Genomic DNA, 18,115 nt, shown 5'->3' with positions numbered 1-18,115 from the left:
CATCACTGATGTTACTATCGATCCCTCTCCCTTCCTCTCTGAAATCAATAAAATAGCTAACTAATAAAAGAGAAATATGCAAATTGACAGTACCTCTGCAACGCCCACCAGCCAATCAGGAGTGAGTATGCAAATTAACCCAATAAAGCTGGCAGGTTAATTTGCATACAAAGGCATGGAGCAGCTGGGCGGGGCGGGACTCCTGCTATGATGGGGAGGGCGGGGGGCGGAGGGAGCTACAGGAGTGGCACTCTGGCCAGAGCGGAGAAGACTGAAGGCTCCGGCAGGAGCAAAGACGGAAGGTGGCGGCCAGAGCGAAGGCCTGGGTCCCGGGTGCCAGAGGAAAACCGGTGCCGGCAGCCAGGGGAAGGAAGGCCTATTGCACAAATCTTTGTACATCGGGCCTCTAGTATATATATAAAAAAAGCATTCCATGCCATGTTGATAATGTCACTCAAGATTCCCTAAAAATGTTTCTAAATTATTTACAAAGAGATCTTCAAATGCCTCATTTTATCTAAAGAATTATATTCCAACGATTATAAAACAAAGATTAGGTGCTTACGTTAGGTAACACCTAGATGCTCTGCACATATTATGTCATGTAATACAGTAATGGGGAGGGAGGTGCGATCCCTTCCTGGCGGGCAGAGAGGAAATCAGTGCTCAGGTGGAAAGTGACACGTCGAGGCCACAGGCTGCAGAAGCGGACAAGAGCAGATGCGGGCCTGGGCCGATGGGTTCCGAAGCTTCTGCTCTCAAACACGATGGGACACAGCTACCAACTGAAAGAAGAAGCCTGTCTGTCTCTGCCGGAACACCATGGAAAACACCGGCCTGTTTCTCCTTGGCAACTTGATCTGTTTTGCCAGTTCTCTCTGGCCTGCTACCGAACAGCCCCATCAATTAAATACACGTAACATTATTTTCCATTTCAATCATTCTGATGGACCCTTTTCGCCTTTGAACCAATGGCAGGCTATTTCGAAAGAGAAATCCACTCCCTGAAATGGAAAAGTTAGCTTTCTACACGCAGGAATGATCCCGTGAACGCCGCTTAGTAATTTTCAACGCTCCAAAAAATAGCTGGAAAGGCTAATTCTTTGATACAGAAAACCACCAGCCTGCCTTATTTTTGATGTTATCATATTTCAATAATGAAAAGTTATTGGTGATTTAACTGTATGTTTCCAAATGGCATTTACCAATCCCTCAAACGTTCTTAAAAGTTGCAGCAATTTTTTAATTAAAAAAAAAAAAGAATAAGAAGAGAAAGCTGTAACAATCAACTTGGTTATCACAACCATAAGCAATCAAATTTGTTCCCAAACTAATAAGGCCATCATTTTAAATACAGTCTTACTGCAAGAATATGCTATCTTTGTTGCAGAAAAGGCTAAGAGTTAAAGCTTTTATGGGGTGGGGGTGGGGGCGGGGGCTGGAAGTGGAGGTACCTGAGCAGGAGGGGAGGGTCCCATTGTGGGGGGCATATTTCCAAACCAGACGCCCCTGCCCCTCACACTTTGGGAGACCAGGTTCATAAAGACACCGTCTGGGGAGGCCAGTGGTACTCAGCAGCCCTTTGCATCTCTCGAGCATATGAGGGCAGGAACGAAAGGTCTAGAAGCACTGCCCATAATATAGCCCCCTCAGGGCTCCCCACCCCAAGGGCAGAGCGGGGGAGGGCACATACATAGCAGTTGGGAGCTACTAAAATGGGCTTCAGAGCCCAGCTCTCCTGGTCTAGCCAGGCTCTGCCCCAGCACGGCGTGGTCCTGGGCAGGCACTGCCTTCTCCCAGGAGATGGGACAATGGACCTGCTTCCCAGGGGCTTAAAGATGCCTGGGGCCAGCGAGGGACCCTGGGGAGCACCACTCTGTCGTGTGATGTCAGGTGTGACGGGAAACATCAGCTACTGATTTTATTTATTGTGAGATTTCCCTCCCTGAAGGTCATCCTGTTTAGAAACACTGCAATTTGGGTCAGGTCATCCTTTTACGGGGGAGGAAAGGATCTTCAGAGCAGTCAAGAAACTTGCATAGAGCTGCACAGCTACGTGGCAGAAACTGACTTCGGGGTCTCTACCTCTCTCCACGTCTCCCTCCTGCTCTTCCACACCACGCCGACTGTCGCCTTGAAAACCACCAACAATCCAAGAAACAGGGAGACACTGGCCTTTGGTGCCCTCAGCCAGCGTGCCAAGCAGCGTTCCCACGCTGGGGACACACATCGGAAAGCAAGACCAAGACCCCTGCCCTAGGACGCTCACCATCCCACAGGAAGGAGACAGCACCGTCAACGAGAATGCATGGATTATGGGTTAATTAGGGCGTGAGAGGGGCTTCGGGTAAAGGGGGAGAGGATCCGGAGAAAGAGGAGAAATTCACAAGTTTGTCATCTTATCCAGCAAACATTTGTTTACTTATTTTGCCTTTAAAAAAACAGCTTTGAGATATCATAATAGACAAAGAAGGATAGATACTTAATGTGCACAATTTGATGAGCAACAAACACTTACTGAGTCTCTTTTATGCACAAAGCAATGGAGGGGTGGGCAAAACATAAGACTCGGGGCCTGCATTCAGGAAATCAACATTTTCATTGGTGAGATGCATCCCCATGTAATTTCATGAAAGGTAGGGCAGGGTGAGTGCCATGCAGAGGAAGAAGAAATCAGGAGTGGAGATGGGAGTTCAGCAGAGCCGATCAAGAACATGGTAAGAGGAATGGAAAGCATCAGGGCTGTCCTTTGATGGATGAGATGGTCTTCGAGGAGAGGAAGGCAATGGGGAGCCACTGGAGAGTGTTGGATACGAGAACGGCCAAAACCCCACTCCAGGAAAATTCATCTGGTGGCGCTGGGAAAGAGGAATGGGAGAAAGGAGAAACCACAGTGCCATTCAGGGGAAAAAGAAAAACGTCATTTTCTGCAACTAAATCGTTACATCATAAAAACTGTTTTAATTTTATTCCACAGTGGGCTCTGAAGAGGCAACGAAGGCACAATTGCAGTCAAGTTAATCGAAATGAAAATGTAATGTTAGATCCTACTGCTAGCTGATGCTGTAAACTCTACCAAGAGGATTCAGAATGATCTTCGAAGCCATAAAGTAGTAAGAAACCAAGCTTATTTTTGAGCGTATGCCTTTTAATTTTTTTTAAACAACTGAACCATGTGCCTGCTTTAGGCAAAAAAAATGTTTCACAAAAATTGTCTAGAAATAAAACTTAATATAATCACTTAAAATATCCTAGGGTAGGCGACTAATAGAGAAATTACATATGAATTCATACAGCAAACAATTTTTGTGATATAATTATCCCATTGCTTCACTGCTATGTATAACTTACTAAACTTATATATTTAGCTTAATGATGTAGCAACAGTAAGTCTAAAAGAATTATGTGTTAAACTAGAGGCCCAGTGCACGAATTTGTGCAGAGGGATGGTCCCTCAGGATGGCCTGTCGGGATAGGGCCAAAACCCTAGTCCAATGCCACCTGCAGCTCCTACCTGCCACTCCCGCTTATCCCGGTCCTACTGCGCCTGCCTCGGGCTCACGCCCAATCTGTTCCAATGGGGAGAGGCTCACGCCACCACAGCAGCGCTCGCCAGCCATGAGCCCTGAGTCTGGCGCCCTCCTGAGGGGAGTGGCCTGTGGGATCAGGCCGAAACCAGCTCTCCAACATCCCCCGAGGGGTCCCAGATTGCGAAGGCGCAGGCCAGGTCAAGGGACCCCACCGGCGCATGATCGGGCCAGGGAAGAACCACAGAAGAGCTCCAGGGCATGTCCAGCCCTGTCTTGCCCAGTCCTGATCAGGCCAATCAGGGGCTGGCCGGCCGGGGAGGGACGCGGGAGATTGGCCAGCCAGGGAGGAACTGTGGGAGGGCTCCAGGGTGTGTCCAGCCCATCTCGCTCAGTCCCGATGGGCCGGACCCCAGCAGCAAGCTAACCTACCGGTCGGAGCGTCGGCCCCCTGGTAGTCAGTGCACGTCATAGTGAACAGTTGAGCGGCCTTAGCATATCATTAGCATATTACGCTTTGATTGGCTGAACAGTCGACCCGTCACCAGACGACCAGACACTTAGCATATTAGGCTTTTAGTATATAGGATTCCAAAATATGGTAATGCCATCCTGAAATTTCTCCACATCCAGCATGCTTCTGGGAAGTACTTTACTTGTCTAGTTTGAACTTGACCTCTTCAACATTAAGTCTTACACAGCTGTTAAAATCATTTTTAATGCTACTAGCACTAAACTATGAATCCATCCAAGACTGCTTTAAAAAAGAAGAATCAAGCCCAGTCAGAGTGATGTAGTTGGTTGAGTGTTGTCCTATGCACCCAAAGGTTGCTAGTTCAATTCCCAGTAATATCGATGCCTCTCTCTCTCTCTCTCTCTCTCTCTCTCTCTCTCTCTCTCTCTTCCTCAAGCATGTCCTCGGACAAAGATAAAAAAAGAAGACTCAGTCTCAAATTTTTAAATAAGTACATATTGCCTGGGCATGCACAGACTCCACATGTTTGGCTTCTGGGACAATACAATCTCCTAATTCCCCCTTCTGATCTCTCCTTGTTACCTTCTCTCAGTCCTCCCCCGCCTCCTTTATACTGGCTATAACTGTAGGAGTTCATCCAAGTTCTACCGTTAACCTGCTTACCTTCTCTCTCTCCTTTACAATCTTATATACCTCTCAAGGATTCAGTCAGTTATGGACAACTCCCAAATCCATGCTCCCAGCTGCTAACTTCTATTCTGAGCTCAGAGTCCGGACTGTATCTCCTACACATTTCTACCTGGATGGCCCCTTGCCATTCATTCAGGCATCACAGACCCACTCAACAAACACTTCTTACAAAGGAGGCCAGTAGCAAACCAAGTACCTGCCCTCATGGATCTGACCTCTGGGCTGCGTTTTCAACCCCCCGTTCTTCCCTCTTTCAATTGATGTCCACATTGCTGCAGATAAAACTTTAAGAATATAGCACTGCCCAGCTTAGTCTTCCTTTTGTTCTCATCTGCCTCCACTGGTTCCCATTCACACACAATGAGAGCTTGATTCCTTGTCCAATACCTAAGGGCTCCATGATCATATGCCCCCATACCGCACATGAAAGGCCCCAAAACACATTCTCTGTTCCACGTACACGCCTCTCTCACTTATTTGGGCCCTCCCTCCCTTTCTTTCATTTGTCTAAGCCTTTATTTCCCAATCCCTACTTACTCACTGCTTACCCTACTCAACTGAAAGACCAACTCAAATGTCACCTTCATGAATGTCTTCCTGGAATGAACCCTTAAAGTTTCACATTGAAACTGCATTGACTGCGTAACTTTGCTTATATTCTATGATAAATTTATAAATTTCTTTTAGGGCTATGAGTATGAGGAACTGAGCCTAACTTTTTAATATTACATACATATACTGTATATTTTTAAAATACATTTTTATTGATTTCAAAGAGGAAGGGAGAGAGAGAGAGAGAGAGAGAGAGAGAGAGAGAGAGAGAGAGAGAGAGAGAGACATCGATGAGAGAGAATCATGGATTGGCTGCCTCTTGCACACTCCGTACTGGGGATCGAGCCCACAACCTGGGCATGTGCACTGACCAGGAATTGAGCTGTGACCTCCTGATTCATGAGTGGACACTCAAACCCTGAGCCACACTGGCCGGGCAATATTTATATATTTTTAAATAACATTATAACAAAAATAACAACACTGTGGGAATTACAAGCAATTTTTTCTCTTTTAAAAGCTTTCCTCGTCTCTATATTTATCAAGTGTGAGGACCACGGTTATTGAGGTTAAGGAGCAGAGATATTCAAGATCACCAATGCTGTCAGATGAGATTCTCTCTGAACAGCCTCTTCTCACCAACAAGCCCGGCAATGCAATGAAACAGCCCGAGGCGCTGCCTCCCAGTTTTGCTTGAATATTCTAACACAACACGTTTCCTTTACTTAGAATATTCCCCCCTGGACAGTGAATCTTTCTTATGCTAAACTATTTTAGCTTTGTCTGAGCTACAATTAAATTCCTTACAGTTGAATGTATGAGCTAGTGCACAACGGTAATGCCTTTACATACGGGTGACCTAGAATGGGTCTGAAGCCGTCCATGTGTTGTGATGCGGGGCAGCCAATCAATTGAGCTGCTTTTGATTTTCCAAATTTGTGTCTCCTCGTTCTTGGTGCTGCTTCTCACACCAGGGAAACAGGCTCAGTCTACAATCTGGGGCTGTGCCTCGGTGGGTGTGCACTTTCCATCTTTCCAGCTCCCAGAATCCTCCCTGCCTTTCTGCTCCGCACAGCAAGCATCCTTTCATCACGCCAGGGTGTTTCCTAAGCACGCTCTTCTCCCCACTTGCCTGCTTTCTTCTCAGCACACGGTAGGACTGGTCTCTGGTGGGTACCCGCATCTTTGTTGACCGATTAATAAGCTCCATTGGAATAATCTGATTTGTTAATGCATGTGTAATGAGAATCAGATTTACTGAACAGGGCGTCGTTTTTATCTGTTATGGACATAAGATCAACAATGGACCCATTAACAGGCTTTGTGATATCCGTGTTCTACTTACTACAAATCTAATTGGACGGCTTCGCACTGTTTTATCTGACCAATGTTATAAGGAAAGCTGGTCCGGCGATAACATTTTACTTGTACTTCCTCATTGCAAACAAATAGAGCTGCTTAATTTTAATTATGTGCTGGCTTGACCTCCCGCCCCTTTCCATGTAGACAGGCATCCTGGTGAGCTACATACTCCAACCACTGCTTTTCTCTGACAACGCCAATGTTTTGTAAAATACCTTCATGGCAGCGGCCAACCACCAGACAGGAGTCCTTTCTTCCCGAGTGCCCTCGCCACGCAGGGGGCCACGCTGCCCAGTGCTCACCCAGGGGGAGGAGCAGAAATGACCCTTCCCACTTCCTGTCCTCGCCTTGCCCACGAAGACTGCCCACAGCCTCCTTGCTCTCTCCTCGGCCCAGGATGACCTGGGAACAAGCTGCCCACAGCTCACTGCCAGCTGCCTGGGTCCCTTACTGAACCACAGGGGACAGGCCGCCGGCCGCGCCTGGCCACACCCAGCTGGGCCGCGGGAGATACCCTGGGGCTGGGACACCCGCCCAGGAGGTGCTGTAGTTTTCCACAGGCAGCTACAACTGAACTTCCTTCTCATTGTTCCAGTGACATTTCAGCCCAGAGACTGAGGGATCCAATCAAATGCTATTTAATGAGCATCTTCGAATATTTTCAATGCATGAGGCCCTTGCTTTTTTAACATCTCCCAAACACGAAATATTTGCTGGGAGAATAGAACATGGCACTATGATAACATTTCTTTGTTCCAAAGAACTTACAATCCAAATGGCATGGCGAGTAAGGAAAGTTTAGGTAAGGGGAAGGAGGTAAAGGAGGCGACGAGATGATGTCATAGCAAATGGCTCTAAGACAGCCGAAGAGCAATCCTGAAATCACGAAATTAAACTGTTGTCTGCGATGAAAAAGCAATAATGTGTCCCCAACAGGAAGCATTAGCAGGAGAGGAAAACCCTGAAAGAAACAACTAATTATCAACTAATTAAAATAGGGGGAAATTAAAGAGTGACCAGGAAGAATATGCCATAGGAAATCATTAAGCACAGGTAATAATTTTGAATTCAGTACAACTGAAAACAAATAAAATTTCAATGAGAAAAAAAGCTCTCGGGATAAGAAAAGAAATTGCGTTTAGCCTAACGCTTGGGATGTCATAGGATCCGACATAGGCATCCATCCAATGAAGGCGCCTGAGGACCCTGGGTCCGTGGTCGGCAAACTGCGGCTCGCGAGCCACAGGCGGCTCTTTGGCCCCTTGAGTGTGGCTCTTCCACCAAATACCACGGCCTGGGCGAGTCCATGTTGAAGAAGTGGCATTAGAAGAAGTTGAAGTTTAAAAATTTTGGCTCTCAAAAGAAATTTCAATCGTTGTCCTGTTGACCTTTGGCTCTGTTGACTAATGAGTTTGCCGACCACCGGCCCGGGTGGTAAGCTCCTGAGAACGCGAACACGGGAAAGAGAGGAACCAGCAAAGCCGTGGCACAGAGGTCAGGTATGCAATGGAAAGCCAGTGCCCTAAATCTAGGCGGCACATGAACAATCTGCCCTCCTAACGCTCACCTGTCACATTCCCCAGTTCTAATGTCGAACAACAGACCCTCCAGCGACGGGCACACACTTCCCATACTCATCTACTTCAGCAGGAGAGTCCCTTTCTAGGCGCTGTCCCTCTGTGACCCCGAGACACATCTCAAGGTGCAGAGAGAGGGCGGGGGGGTGGGAGGAGGGGGCACTGCAGACAGCAGCACTGCTGGCCAGTCACTACTGTCCGGTTCTAACAGTGAGAACACACCGGGCGTCTCCAGTCCCATCTGCCTTCAAGGCTGATCATCCTGGGGGGAGGGGAGGCCCTGCAGCCCCGAGGAGCGCAGTGGCTCTGGCCCCGCCTGCGGGTTCACTGTAATCACGGGGGAACTTGGACCAGCTCCGATGGGGCAGCTGGGGGTGAGGTCGTGGGACCCAGGCCCCTGCATGTTCTGAAATGTCCTCGGGCGTCCTGATGTGAGCGGAGTGCAGAGTGCAACTGAGGCGTCAAGAGCAGGGCCCTGGTGAGGCGTCACCCGCCTAGGGGGCTCGTGCTTGCTCCTGTCGTGGCACGGGAGCCGGATGCTGCTTAGGCAGGTCCTCAGAAAGTGTGAGCCCCAGAGCGAGTGCTGTGACCATTGCAGTCCTCACAAGCCTCAGTCACAGGGTTCTCTCAGCTACGAAACTTGCATAGCGTGTGTCTGCTTTATCCTTTCTTTCCTTTTGTAGTAATGACAAATTACCCCGTTATGTAACTATTTGTTTGTTTGTTTATTTGTTTTAAATTATTTTTAGTTCTGCAAAGACCTTTATTGGATGGTGCCCTTGACCAGAATCGAACCTGGGACCCTTTAGTCTCCAGGCCAACGCTCTATCCACTGGGCCAAACCGGCCAGGGCCGGTTATATAACATTTATACACTCACGTTATCTTTCTCCAATTAGACTGTGGTCTTCTTGGGAGTCGGGGACTTTCCTTGTCCTCTTTCCCAAACAGGGCCAGTCACCCACTGATGACCATTCAACATGGCCATTTCCCCCTATTTAGCTCCCGCAATGGATACGTTTAACTCTCGGGTGAAATTAAAGTTATTTTCCTCCTTTTTTGTCTTCTATGTTGCAATAAAAAATAAGATCAGTTCTATTTTCCAAGACCTTTCTTTCTACAGAAACCTATTTTTTTTTTTAAAAAAAGCAGGTTAATATTTCAGGCTAATAGGGAGCTTTTCATCTAGAATGTTATGACTATAATAACTCCCAGCGGATTTTTTATTATGATTCGCCTTTCACTAGAACGTGGAAGACTATTGGATGTCCATCAATGTCTCGCTCACTCCACGCCCTCAGGAAGAGTTCCCTTACATTAGCTGGAAGCATGGTGTCCAGAATACAGAATACGCGGCGATTAGGTACAATAACAACGTGACTCCGATATGGACAATGGATATAGTGGAAGTAGTACGTGCACCGTCCAACATGTGGTCTTAAAGAATCTTTAATACACCAGAAAGTTTACTGAATGAAGTTGACAATTCAATGGTTTTAGTAAAGTCCCAATGTTCTGCAATCATCACCAGAACTTAATTACAGAACATTTCTTTCTTTTCTTTTTTTTTTAAAAAAATATGTTTTTATTGATTTCAGAGAGTGGAAAGGAGAGAGAGGGAGAGAAATAGAAACATCAAAGATGAGAGAATCATTGATCGGCTGCCTCCTGCATGCCCCTTACTGGGGATCAAGCCCACAACCTGGGCATGCACCCTGACCGGGAATCCAACCGTGACCTCCTGGTTCATGAGTTGACACTGAGCCACACTGGCTGGGCTATAGGATGTTTCTATCACCCCAAAAGAAACCTCATAGCTATTAACAGTCATTCCTACTACTCACCCCAAGCTTAGGCAACCACCCTGGTTTCTGTATCTCTACATTTCTCTATTCTGGACATTTTGTATAAATGAAACTACAAAATATGTGACTTCGGTGTCTGCCTTCTTCCACTTAGTATAATGTTTCAAGGTTCATCCATGTGGTAGCGTGAATCAGTCCTTCATTCCTTTTTATGGCCAAATAATATTTGACTGTATGAACAGACCGTGTTTTATGATGCTGAACATTTGGGCTGTTTACAGTGTGGGCAATTACTGAGGACTGCTGAAATGAACATGTATGTACAAGTTCTTGTGTGGACATATGTTTTCGTTTGTCTTGGGAGGGGTGGAACTGCTGAGTCATTTGGTAACTCTAAATTTAACTTTTTCAGAACTCCAGGCTGTTTGCCAAGTTGGCTGCACCATGTTACAGTCCACCAGCAACGAATGCAAGTTCGTTTCCGCATACTCCCCAACACTGGTTACCCATCTGTTAATTATTGTCGTCTTCATGGGTGTGAAGCGTGCCTCACCGTGCATTTGATTTGCATGTTGAGCATCTTTTTAGGAGCTTATCAGCCATTGGTACTTTTTGGAAAAGTGTTTATTCAAATCCTTTGCCCAATTTGAAAATTGGTTATTTGGCTTTATTGTTGAGTTGTAAGGGGCTTTTGTATATCGTGAATACAGTTCCTTGTCAGCTGTGGTCTCTGTGATTTGAAGCTAAACGCAAGTCTAAATTAATACAGGAGTATTGGAATAAAGTAAGAATTGCAGTGTCTGCAATATTTAACCAAAATACATGAGTTTAAAAACAGAAAATAACTTTTGGTTTTGATTTTTTTAAAAACCAATTTCATGAAAGGTGCCCATCTATGGAAGTACTTACTATTTAAGCCTGTAAAATCGGAACAATGTCTGGTATCCAATGCTTGTTTGTTTTTACTTTAAAATAATTCCATATGGTTTTCAGGACACAGCATTCATCAATATTATGCTTCTGATAATTCCTTTCAAGCTTCCTAACTAGTTCGGAATTGTGGAGGCTGAATTACTTTTGCTAACTCAAATGTACTCCATAAAGACCCAAATATTACTAAAAAATCATTTAAAAAAATCTTGTCATACATTTAATAGAACTCCTTACGTGTACCTAATTACAGGTAAGAGTTATATGTTAACTCACATTTGGATGGTTAAATTCACATATATTATGAGCTTTGGCTGTTAGTTATTTATGAAACAAAGTTAGGTGCACGGTTCTAAATGGGGAAAGATCAAGTATCCCTATTGTTCAGAGAACAATAGTGTTTTTATATTAATGGCAAGAAAAAAATAAATCATGGGGAATACAGATGAAACGACTTTCCTAGAATTTATCACGAACAGGAGAATGTAGTACCAGCATTAAGCACCTCAGTGACGTCATACGGTGAGCCCCACGGAAAGGAAAGGCCATCCAGGGCCTGCACCCCTTTGACCATGATTATGAAGAAGGAAGACCCGGTAGCCAACTCTCCTCACCTCTACTAGGACCTCACTTTGGCCATGAACCCGCAGCACAGACATGCTAGTGGAACCATAATTAGGAGCTCCCAGTTTCCTGAAAATGGGTAAGAATTTAAAGGAAGCAACTACATCCTTTGGAGCAGACTCTATAATAATAAGCCAACCTAATCAGAAAGGATGTTTTATTTTAGAAAATATTCTGACTTTAAATTAAGCCAAATACTAGTATTTGCTGCCAGTTCCTTCAGTGACAGAAAGTATTGAAAGTTTCGGGTGATAACACAAATGCTGAGGAGGTATGTAGATCCCCACATCATCTATCTACTTCGGGTGCATAAAAGACAACGTACCCTCAATTCTTTGGGCCCAATATCATCTCTTTTTCTGCTCTGCCTGCGTTCCACGAGAAGCTGAGCACAGAGTAGGGGTATAAGAAGTGCTTTCGAAATGAACAATCCGGGTACGAATTGGTGAGTAGTCACAAGTAAGTTTAAGTATAAATTAGACACGCAAGTCTCATTCAACATTAAGGCCTCAAGGAAAGCAGAGTATTTAGAAAAGGCCATTTTCTCTCTAAGTATTTTCTATTGATTTCTTACTACCTTCAACAAACATCCGCAAATTTACCCTAAGAACCCCTTTTAGACGCATACTCTATAGTCTTGGGTTCTAAGCAAGTGAGAGAGTTGTTGTGTTTTCATGTTTTGCGGTTTACTGTGAAATCCCATCAAGAACAGAGAGGAGTAGAGATTAATTTCGACACAGCACTAAGTGGTAACGAAGTCAAAGAACTTCATGGGGAAATCTAAGCAAAAAGGAATAAATGAAACGAGAGAAAGCTGTTTGAGAGAGAGAGAGAGATTAGGGGTATATTATTACCTCTTTTCAATGAGCCCAGGACAACAGGACTCTTTCAACCGTCAATAATAGACCCTTGCTGTGTGAAACAGAAGTATGCCTCCTGAAGTTCAATCTGAAATTTCAGAAATACTGAACTGTACCTCGTATTGAAAAGACAAGAAACCTATGCCAAGTAATTTTAGAAAAACAGGTGAGCCAGCAGTATCAGCATTTCTACAAACACTCACAATTCAGCAAACCCCTGGCACACAGCACGGAATCACATTACCGGCAGGTGAGAGAAGGGGCAAATATTTACATAAGAAAAATACTTTGGCGATCCCATAAAAGCTAGGATACAGCCACTCCTTCCTCAGTAAGTGCCCTGCATCTGGTGTGTCCCCCCAGTGTGGGACGGTGCATGTAAGATGATACACTTGGCTAATGTGATATATGTATTCACCCCACGGTGTGAGATGTTCACGCCATGAAGGCATGCAGAGACCAAGAGCAACTGAGAACCACAGAAGCAGGCAGGCATCGTCCCGGGCTCCTCCAGACACCCGGCGATGAGAAGGCAGAGCAGGCAAGGCCAGCGCCCAGGCAAATTTCCTAGGACCTGCCCCTCCCGCCCCCAGCCCTCTGCTTCCACTAAGTGAGATGCGTATCTGATGACTCCACCCGTGAGGCAGTGAGACAGGCCGGTAAGCCGGGCCAAGAGGAACAGGGAAACTGAGCCAGCTGAGCCAGCTGGCCATTTACAGCAGGCACAGAGGTCGCCTCCCTGGAGATAACATCTGGGCCTCCGTTGTATTTCAGCTCCAGGCCCAGAAAAGCAGCAAAACCAGGTGGGCGACACCAGGACCCACTGCAATGACGAACGACCTCCTGCCCTGACACTGGCCAATCAGTGCAGACCACCACCCTGAAGGTGCTCACCTAGGAAACGGATGCATATTGTGCTGAAACCCTCCCCTGAGACCTCCCCTAAGATTCCCGCCTGCGAGAAAGAGAGAAAGCCTCAAGGCAAAGGACCCAGCTCAAGCTCTCCCCCTGGGGCGGCCACCACTCTGCTCCCCCACCCCATTCCCTTTCCCACTTCTTCCCCCACAGGCATGCATCTCCTAAACCCTAAAGCTGTGGTCAGCAAACTGCGGCTCGCAAGCCACATGCGGCTCTTTGGCCCCTTGAGTGTGGCTCTTCCACAAAATACCACGGCCTGGGCGAGTCTATTTTGAAGAAGTGGCGTTGAAGAAGTTTAAGCTTAAAAAATTTGGCTCTCCAAAGAAATTTCAATCGTTGTACTGTTGATATTTGGCTCTGTTGACGAATGAGTTTGCCGACCACTGCCTTAAAGGATCCCTCGAAGGTTGCAACCAGGGGAGCAGTGGGCAGCGGCAGCTCGTCCCAGGCTCACCCCTGAACCTGTCCCCCAGGCCCCTTTTCTCTGACTCCCCGAGAGCTAGGGCGGCCCAGCCCAGGCTCCCCTGTTACTCCTTCTAAGCTAATGCTGCCCGTGTCCCACTGTCTCCGGCTTTAACACACCTTCCCTCACCGTCACCCGGACTCAGGCGATGGCATTTTTCCTGCACGAAGTCAAGAACCTACATGCACTCTATTGGTCAGCCGCGGCAGCCCCGCTCAGGGCCCGGCCTCCCTTCCAGTAGCAGGAGGAGGCTGTGTGGGGTCTCAGACACAGACTAGAGTTCGGAGCCAGATTCAGGCTTGAGTTGTGCTTCTAATATTTAGTAACTACGTGACCATGGGCAAATAACTTCTTGGAGCCTCGGTGTTTTCACCTTTAAGATGATGGTGATACTGACCGTGAAACCTTGGCCTCTCAGACCCCATCCTGCTCAAGCCCGCTCTGCTCCAAGGCTGTCAGGCTAACAGCTTCCGGCTCAGTCTCCCTTACAGACATGCTACATCGTTAGAGGAATTCTGCTTTCGACCCGAGCTTTACAAAACCAGCCCCGTGCCAGAAAATGCCTCTCCCCAGGAGTAAGGGAGCACACACTGTTTATCAAAGATTTGCAGGAAACTCAGGACCAGACTCACATCAACCAGGCTCAGCGGACCAAGCACAATCTGCCCCCCGACCCTGCTGGCGCCCAGATGTCTGTGGTCATCAAGCAATAAAGCTTTCCTTACCCCAAACTCTGATGTTTTGAGTGTTGGCCTTTTCAAGCATTGGACACACCAACTCTGGACTGGTAACAAGGTGGGATAGTTGAATGAGAATAAGCATACAGGACAGTACCATGTAGACAGAAAGCTCATGAAAAATATGGCTTTGATTTTCTTCCTCCCAGGGTTCCTTTTCCCTTATCGGCCTGGCTCAGGTACACAATAGTTTCTTTGTCCAATGAGAAAAGGCTCTATTAATGCGCGGTGATTTGCATTTTATGTCTCACTCCGACTAATAAAATAAAGGAGTGATCTTCACCAGGTGTAAAGGTCACGTTAAATCCAACAATTCCATTTTCAGGAAGAAAACCTGAACCACGGGTCAAACTGACAGGATTTTCATGGTCATTTTTAGTTTTAAAGTTGGTTTAGATTCATTCCCTTGAACTTTATGATGTGACAAGTAAATCAAACAAAATACTAAAAAATATGTTCCACAGCAATAGAAGTTACACCAAAAGATGTCTTCTTAGGAAAAATATTTGAATTACATATTTGACAGTTCTTAGAATTTTCTCACAGTAAGTAGATATCCAAAAGCTCTATGCAGCCTTAAATGCAGATTGAACAAGATACTGAAGGAAAGAAACAAAGACTCACAAACAGGCCAATGTTGAAAACCTAATGATGTGTCCAGTATCAACACACAAAACCACCGTTGTACTACTCTCTGCACACATAAAAGAGCGTTAAAAAGAAAAATGCAGACACGAAATGGCACCTGAAGCTGGTTTTTTCAGGTGGGCTGCCCTCAGGCAAAGCTAGCCAACACTTAACCTCTCTGACTTCAAAATACATACAATAATAAGTTCAACATGAAAGAATAGCATTATTAAAATATGGGAAATAAACAGTCAAAAAATTTTAAATACAAGATCACCAAATTTTATAGACGTGTGTATGGAGATAGAGGAGGCCTAAAAAGCAGCATGCGGTGTCTCTGAGAAGTAGGGTGCGACTCCTTAAAACAGAATTGGAAGACAAAGAAACCCCACCCTTTCTTTCTAAAAACGGGGGGAAACCACCCCAAAAACAAATAACTAGGAATTTACAAACACTAACTAAAAGACATCATCAATCAAATTGGTGCTATTGTTAGTTATATCCCCGACCCAAATATATTCCGTACAGATAAATGTAGGCACTTGGACATTCAATCCTCTGTAAACCCGGCCATTTCCTAAATGTGTAACTGAGACATGAAATATTTACCTGGCTTGAGAAGAGGCAACATGTAGTTTCAAGTGTTCTTAAGTGTATTATATGCACACATACTTTCTTAAAGAAAAAAAAAATCTATTTTAATGGACCAAAGTTATGCTGGCAATTATAGGCAAAAGGTCACTGTTTGCAAAGTTTATATTATGCTAAATTTAAATAACATTTTAAAGTTTTCATAGACATTGACAAATAAGGGCTCGCACAGCCTGGCTCAATAACGAGGGGGCTTTCCCCTACCAAAATGTCAGTGAGCTGCTATGGGAACATAACCAAATGACTCAGAGTGTCCTAAGTCTGCCCAGATAGATATAGCGTTGGAATATAGGTAATTATATATACATACATTTGATTTATTTCAGGTGAGGGTAAACCGAATTAACCTTTTGCACTCGGATGTCGAGTGTGACTCGACACGGTTAGCATTAGAATAAAGGAATTGAGAAAAAAGCAAGCAAGTGCAAAGGGTTAAAGAAATTCACCGGAATAATGTGGTTACATTACAAATAAATATGATGGGGCAGAAGTATGTAATTTCTACCCCACCCCGTTCTCTCTTCCAGCTCTAATAAAGCAATCGTTTTACAAATTATCCAGTTTCCAGAATGTTATTCCATTAGCTTCATAACAAGAGAGAATATTTCCTTCCAAGTTATTTACCCGCCCCCCCAACCCCCCCCAGATACTACAAGAGAAATACTGGAGGGTCTAAATAAAACCAACACTAAACTAGAACAACCCCCAGATAACAGAACTAACGACCTGTGTTCTTTTCCCCTGAGTGAGACAATCGAAACGAGTTCCTTTCTCCCTGGCGTGCTCACAGGTGTCACTGGTGGGGCCGTGCGGTCCGCTGCTCCTCGTCGCTATGTGGCATATAGTACGCGCCCGCGGCCCAGCCCACACATCCTGCTGGTCTAGGTCCCATCCTACCTCTGCTGTGGGAGAGCCGCACACCGCTCTTTGGCGTGTTTTCTGCATGTGAAATAGGAATAACAGACTCACTGCAATGCGACCTGTGATAAATGTCTTCTGCAGCATGCGATAACGTCCCCAAGAATTATATCAGCAAAGTGAAAAGGAGCAGAAACCCACGTTCACAAATGACTTTACGCATGAGACTTGAACAATATAAACACGGAGGGAGCAAGGCTTTCCCTACCTTCCCCAAGAGGGTGGGACCTGCACCAAGCATCACAATGAGACAGAACCAATACGATGGGGCTCAGGGTTTTATTTATTTTTTATTCTTTTGGGGCTCAGGGTTTTAAAAGAGAAAAGGGGAATCGAACTTGGAGTCGCCTCGATTCAGTGCAACAGGGCTATTTTACAGATGGAAACACACTGTCAGCTTGAGACATGCTAACACGGCCGCTCGGAAGACCAATAACCAGTATTAGCAGAGAGAGATGGAGTGAGAGACCCTGTATTATTGTTCTGTTGCTTCATAACAAGTTGCCATACATTTAGCAGCTCACACGAAGGGCGGAAACTTGCAGGGCGTGGCGGGGTGCTCAGCTTCGGCTGAAATCAAGCTGTGTGGCTGGCTGAGTTCTCCTGCAGCGCGGGGTCCTTTTCCGAAACGCACTCTTGTTGCTGGCAGAATTCCACTGCAGTTGTAAACTCAAGTCCTTGTGTCTCCCTGTCTACTGATGGGAGATGACTCTCCACTCCTGAAGGCTGCTCTCGGGTCCCTGCCCTGGGGCCCCCAGCCTGTCTCGCTGATGGAAACCTGTCTCCTGGTGAATGCCTCTCATGCCTTGATGATCTCTGAGCTCCTCTTCTGTGACTGCGGCCAGAGAAAACGTGATTTTTAAAGGACTTGTCTGATTAAGTTGGGCTCACCAAGATGCCCTCCCTATCTTAAAGTCAACTGATTAGGGACCTTAATTACATCTGCAAAATCCTCTTTGCCTTATAATGTAACTATGTGGTGTAACACCAAGGGATGGAGATCAAAGGGGCCATGTTAGAATTCTACCTCCTCCCCCTCCCCCCCATAGATAGTAATATGGGAAGGAAGCCAGCTACTCTAGTATTGAGCAGATATAGAATTTGAGTCAAGTATTATGGGTAAACTTTGTGCTTACATAGTAACTTTCAAAGCGACCTTTCAAAGCAATCAAACCCTATTTATACTTTAAGATATTAGGCCATGATAACCGTTGTTACCTCACCCAAAGTGAGTGGAAAAGCCACGTAAGAGGGCAACTCTGCTTTATTTTTAACATCTCAAGTAGGCCATAGTTCACTTAGACTCTGGAGACAAATAAAATCTTGTAATCAGATAAATTTGAGAAACGAATGCAGCCAAAACTTACTAGTCTATATTTAAGAATCAAGTTTTAAGCAAT

The 18,115-nt window shown here is 45.6% G+C and overlaps 1 protein-coding gene across 1 annotated transcript in view; it reads right to left on the bottom strand.

Annotated features, from left to right (window-relative positions):
- GAREM1 (GRB2 associated regulator of MAPK1 subtype 1) overlaps nt 1–18,115 on the bottom strand; it is a 165,694-nt gene that overhangs the window by 106,706 nt on the left and 40,873 nt on the right. The window lies entirely within an intron of this gene.

The sequence above is a fragment of the Eptesicus fuscus genome, chromosome 12, assembly GCF_027574615.1.
Source record: "Eptesicus fuscus isolate TK198812 chromosome 12, DD_ASM_mEF_20220401, whole genome shotgun sequence".
Classification (NCBI taxonomy): Eukaryota; Metazoa; Chordata; class Mammalia; order Chiroptera; family Vespertilionidae; genus Eptesicus; species Eptesicus fuscus.
Note: the sequence above shows the minus strand (reverse complement) of the source record. Positions and strands in the feature narration are given on the sequence as shown.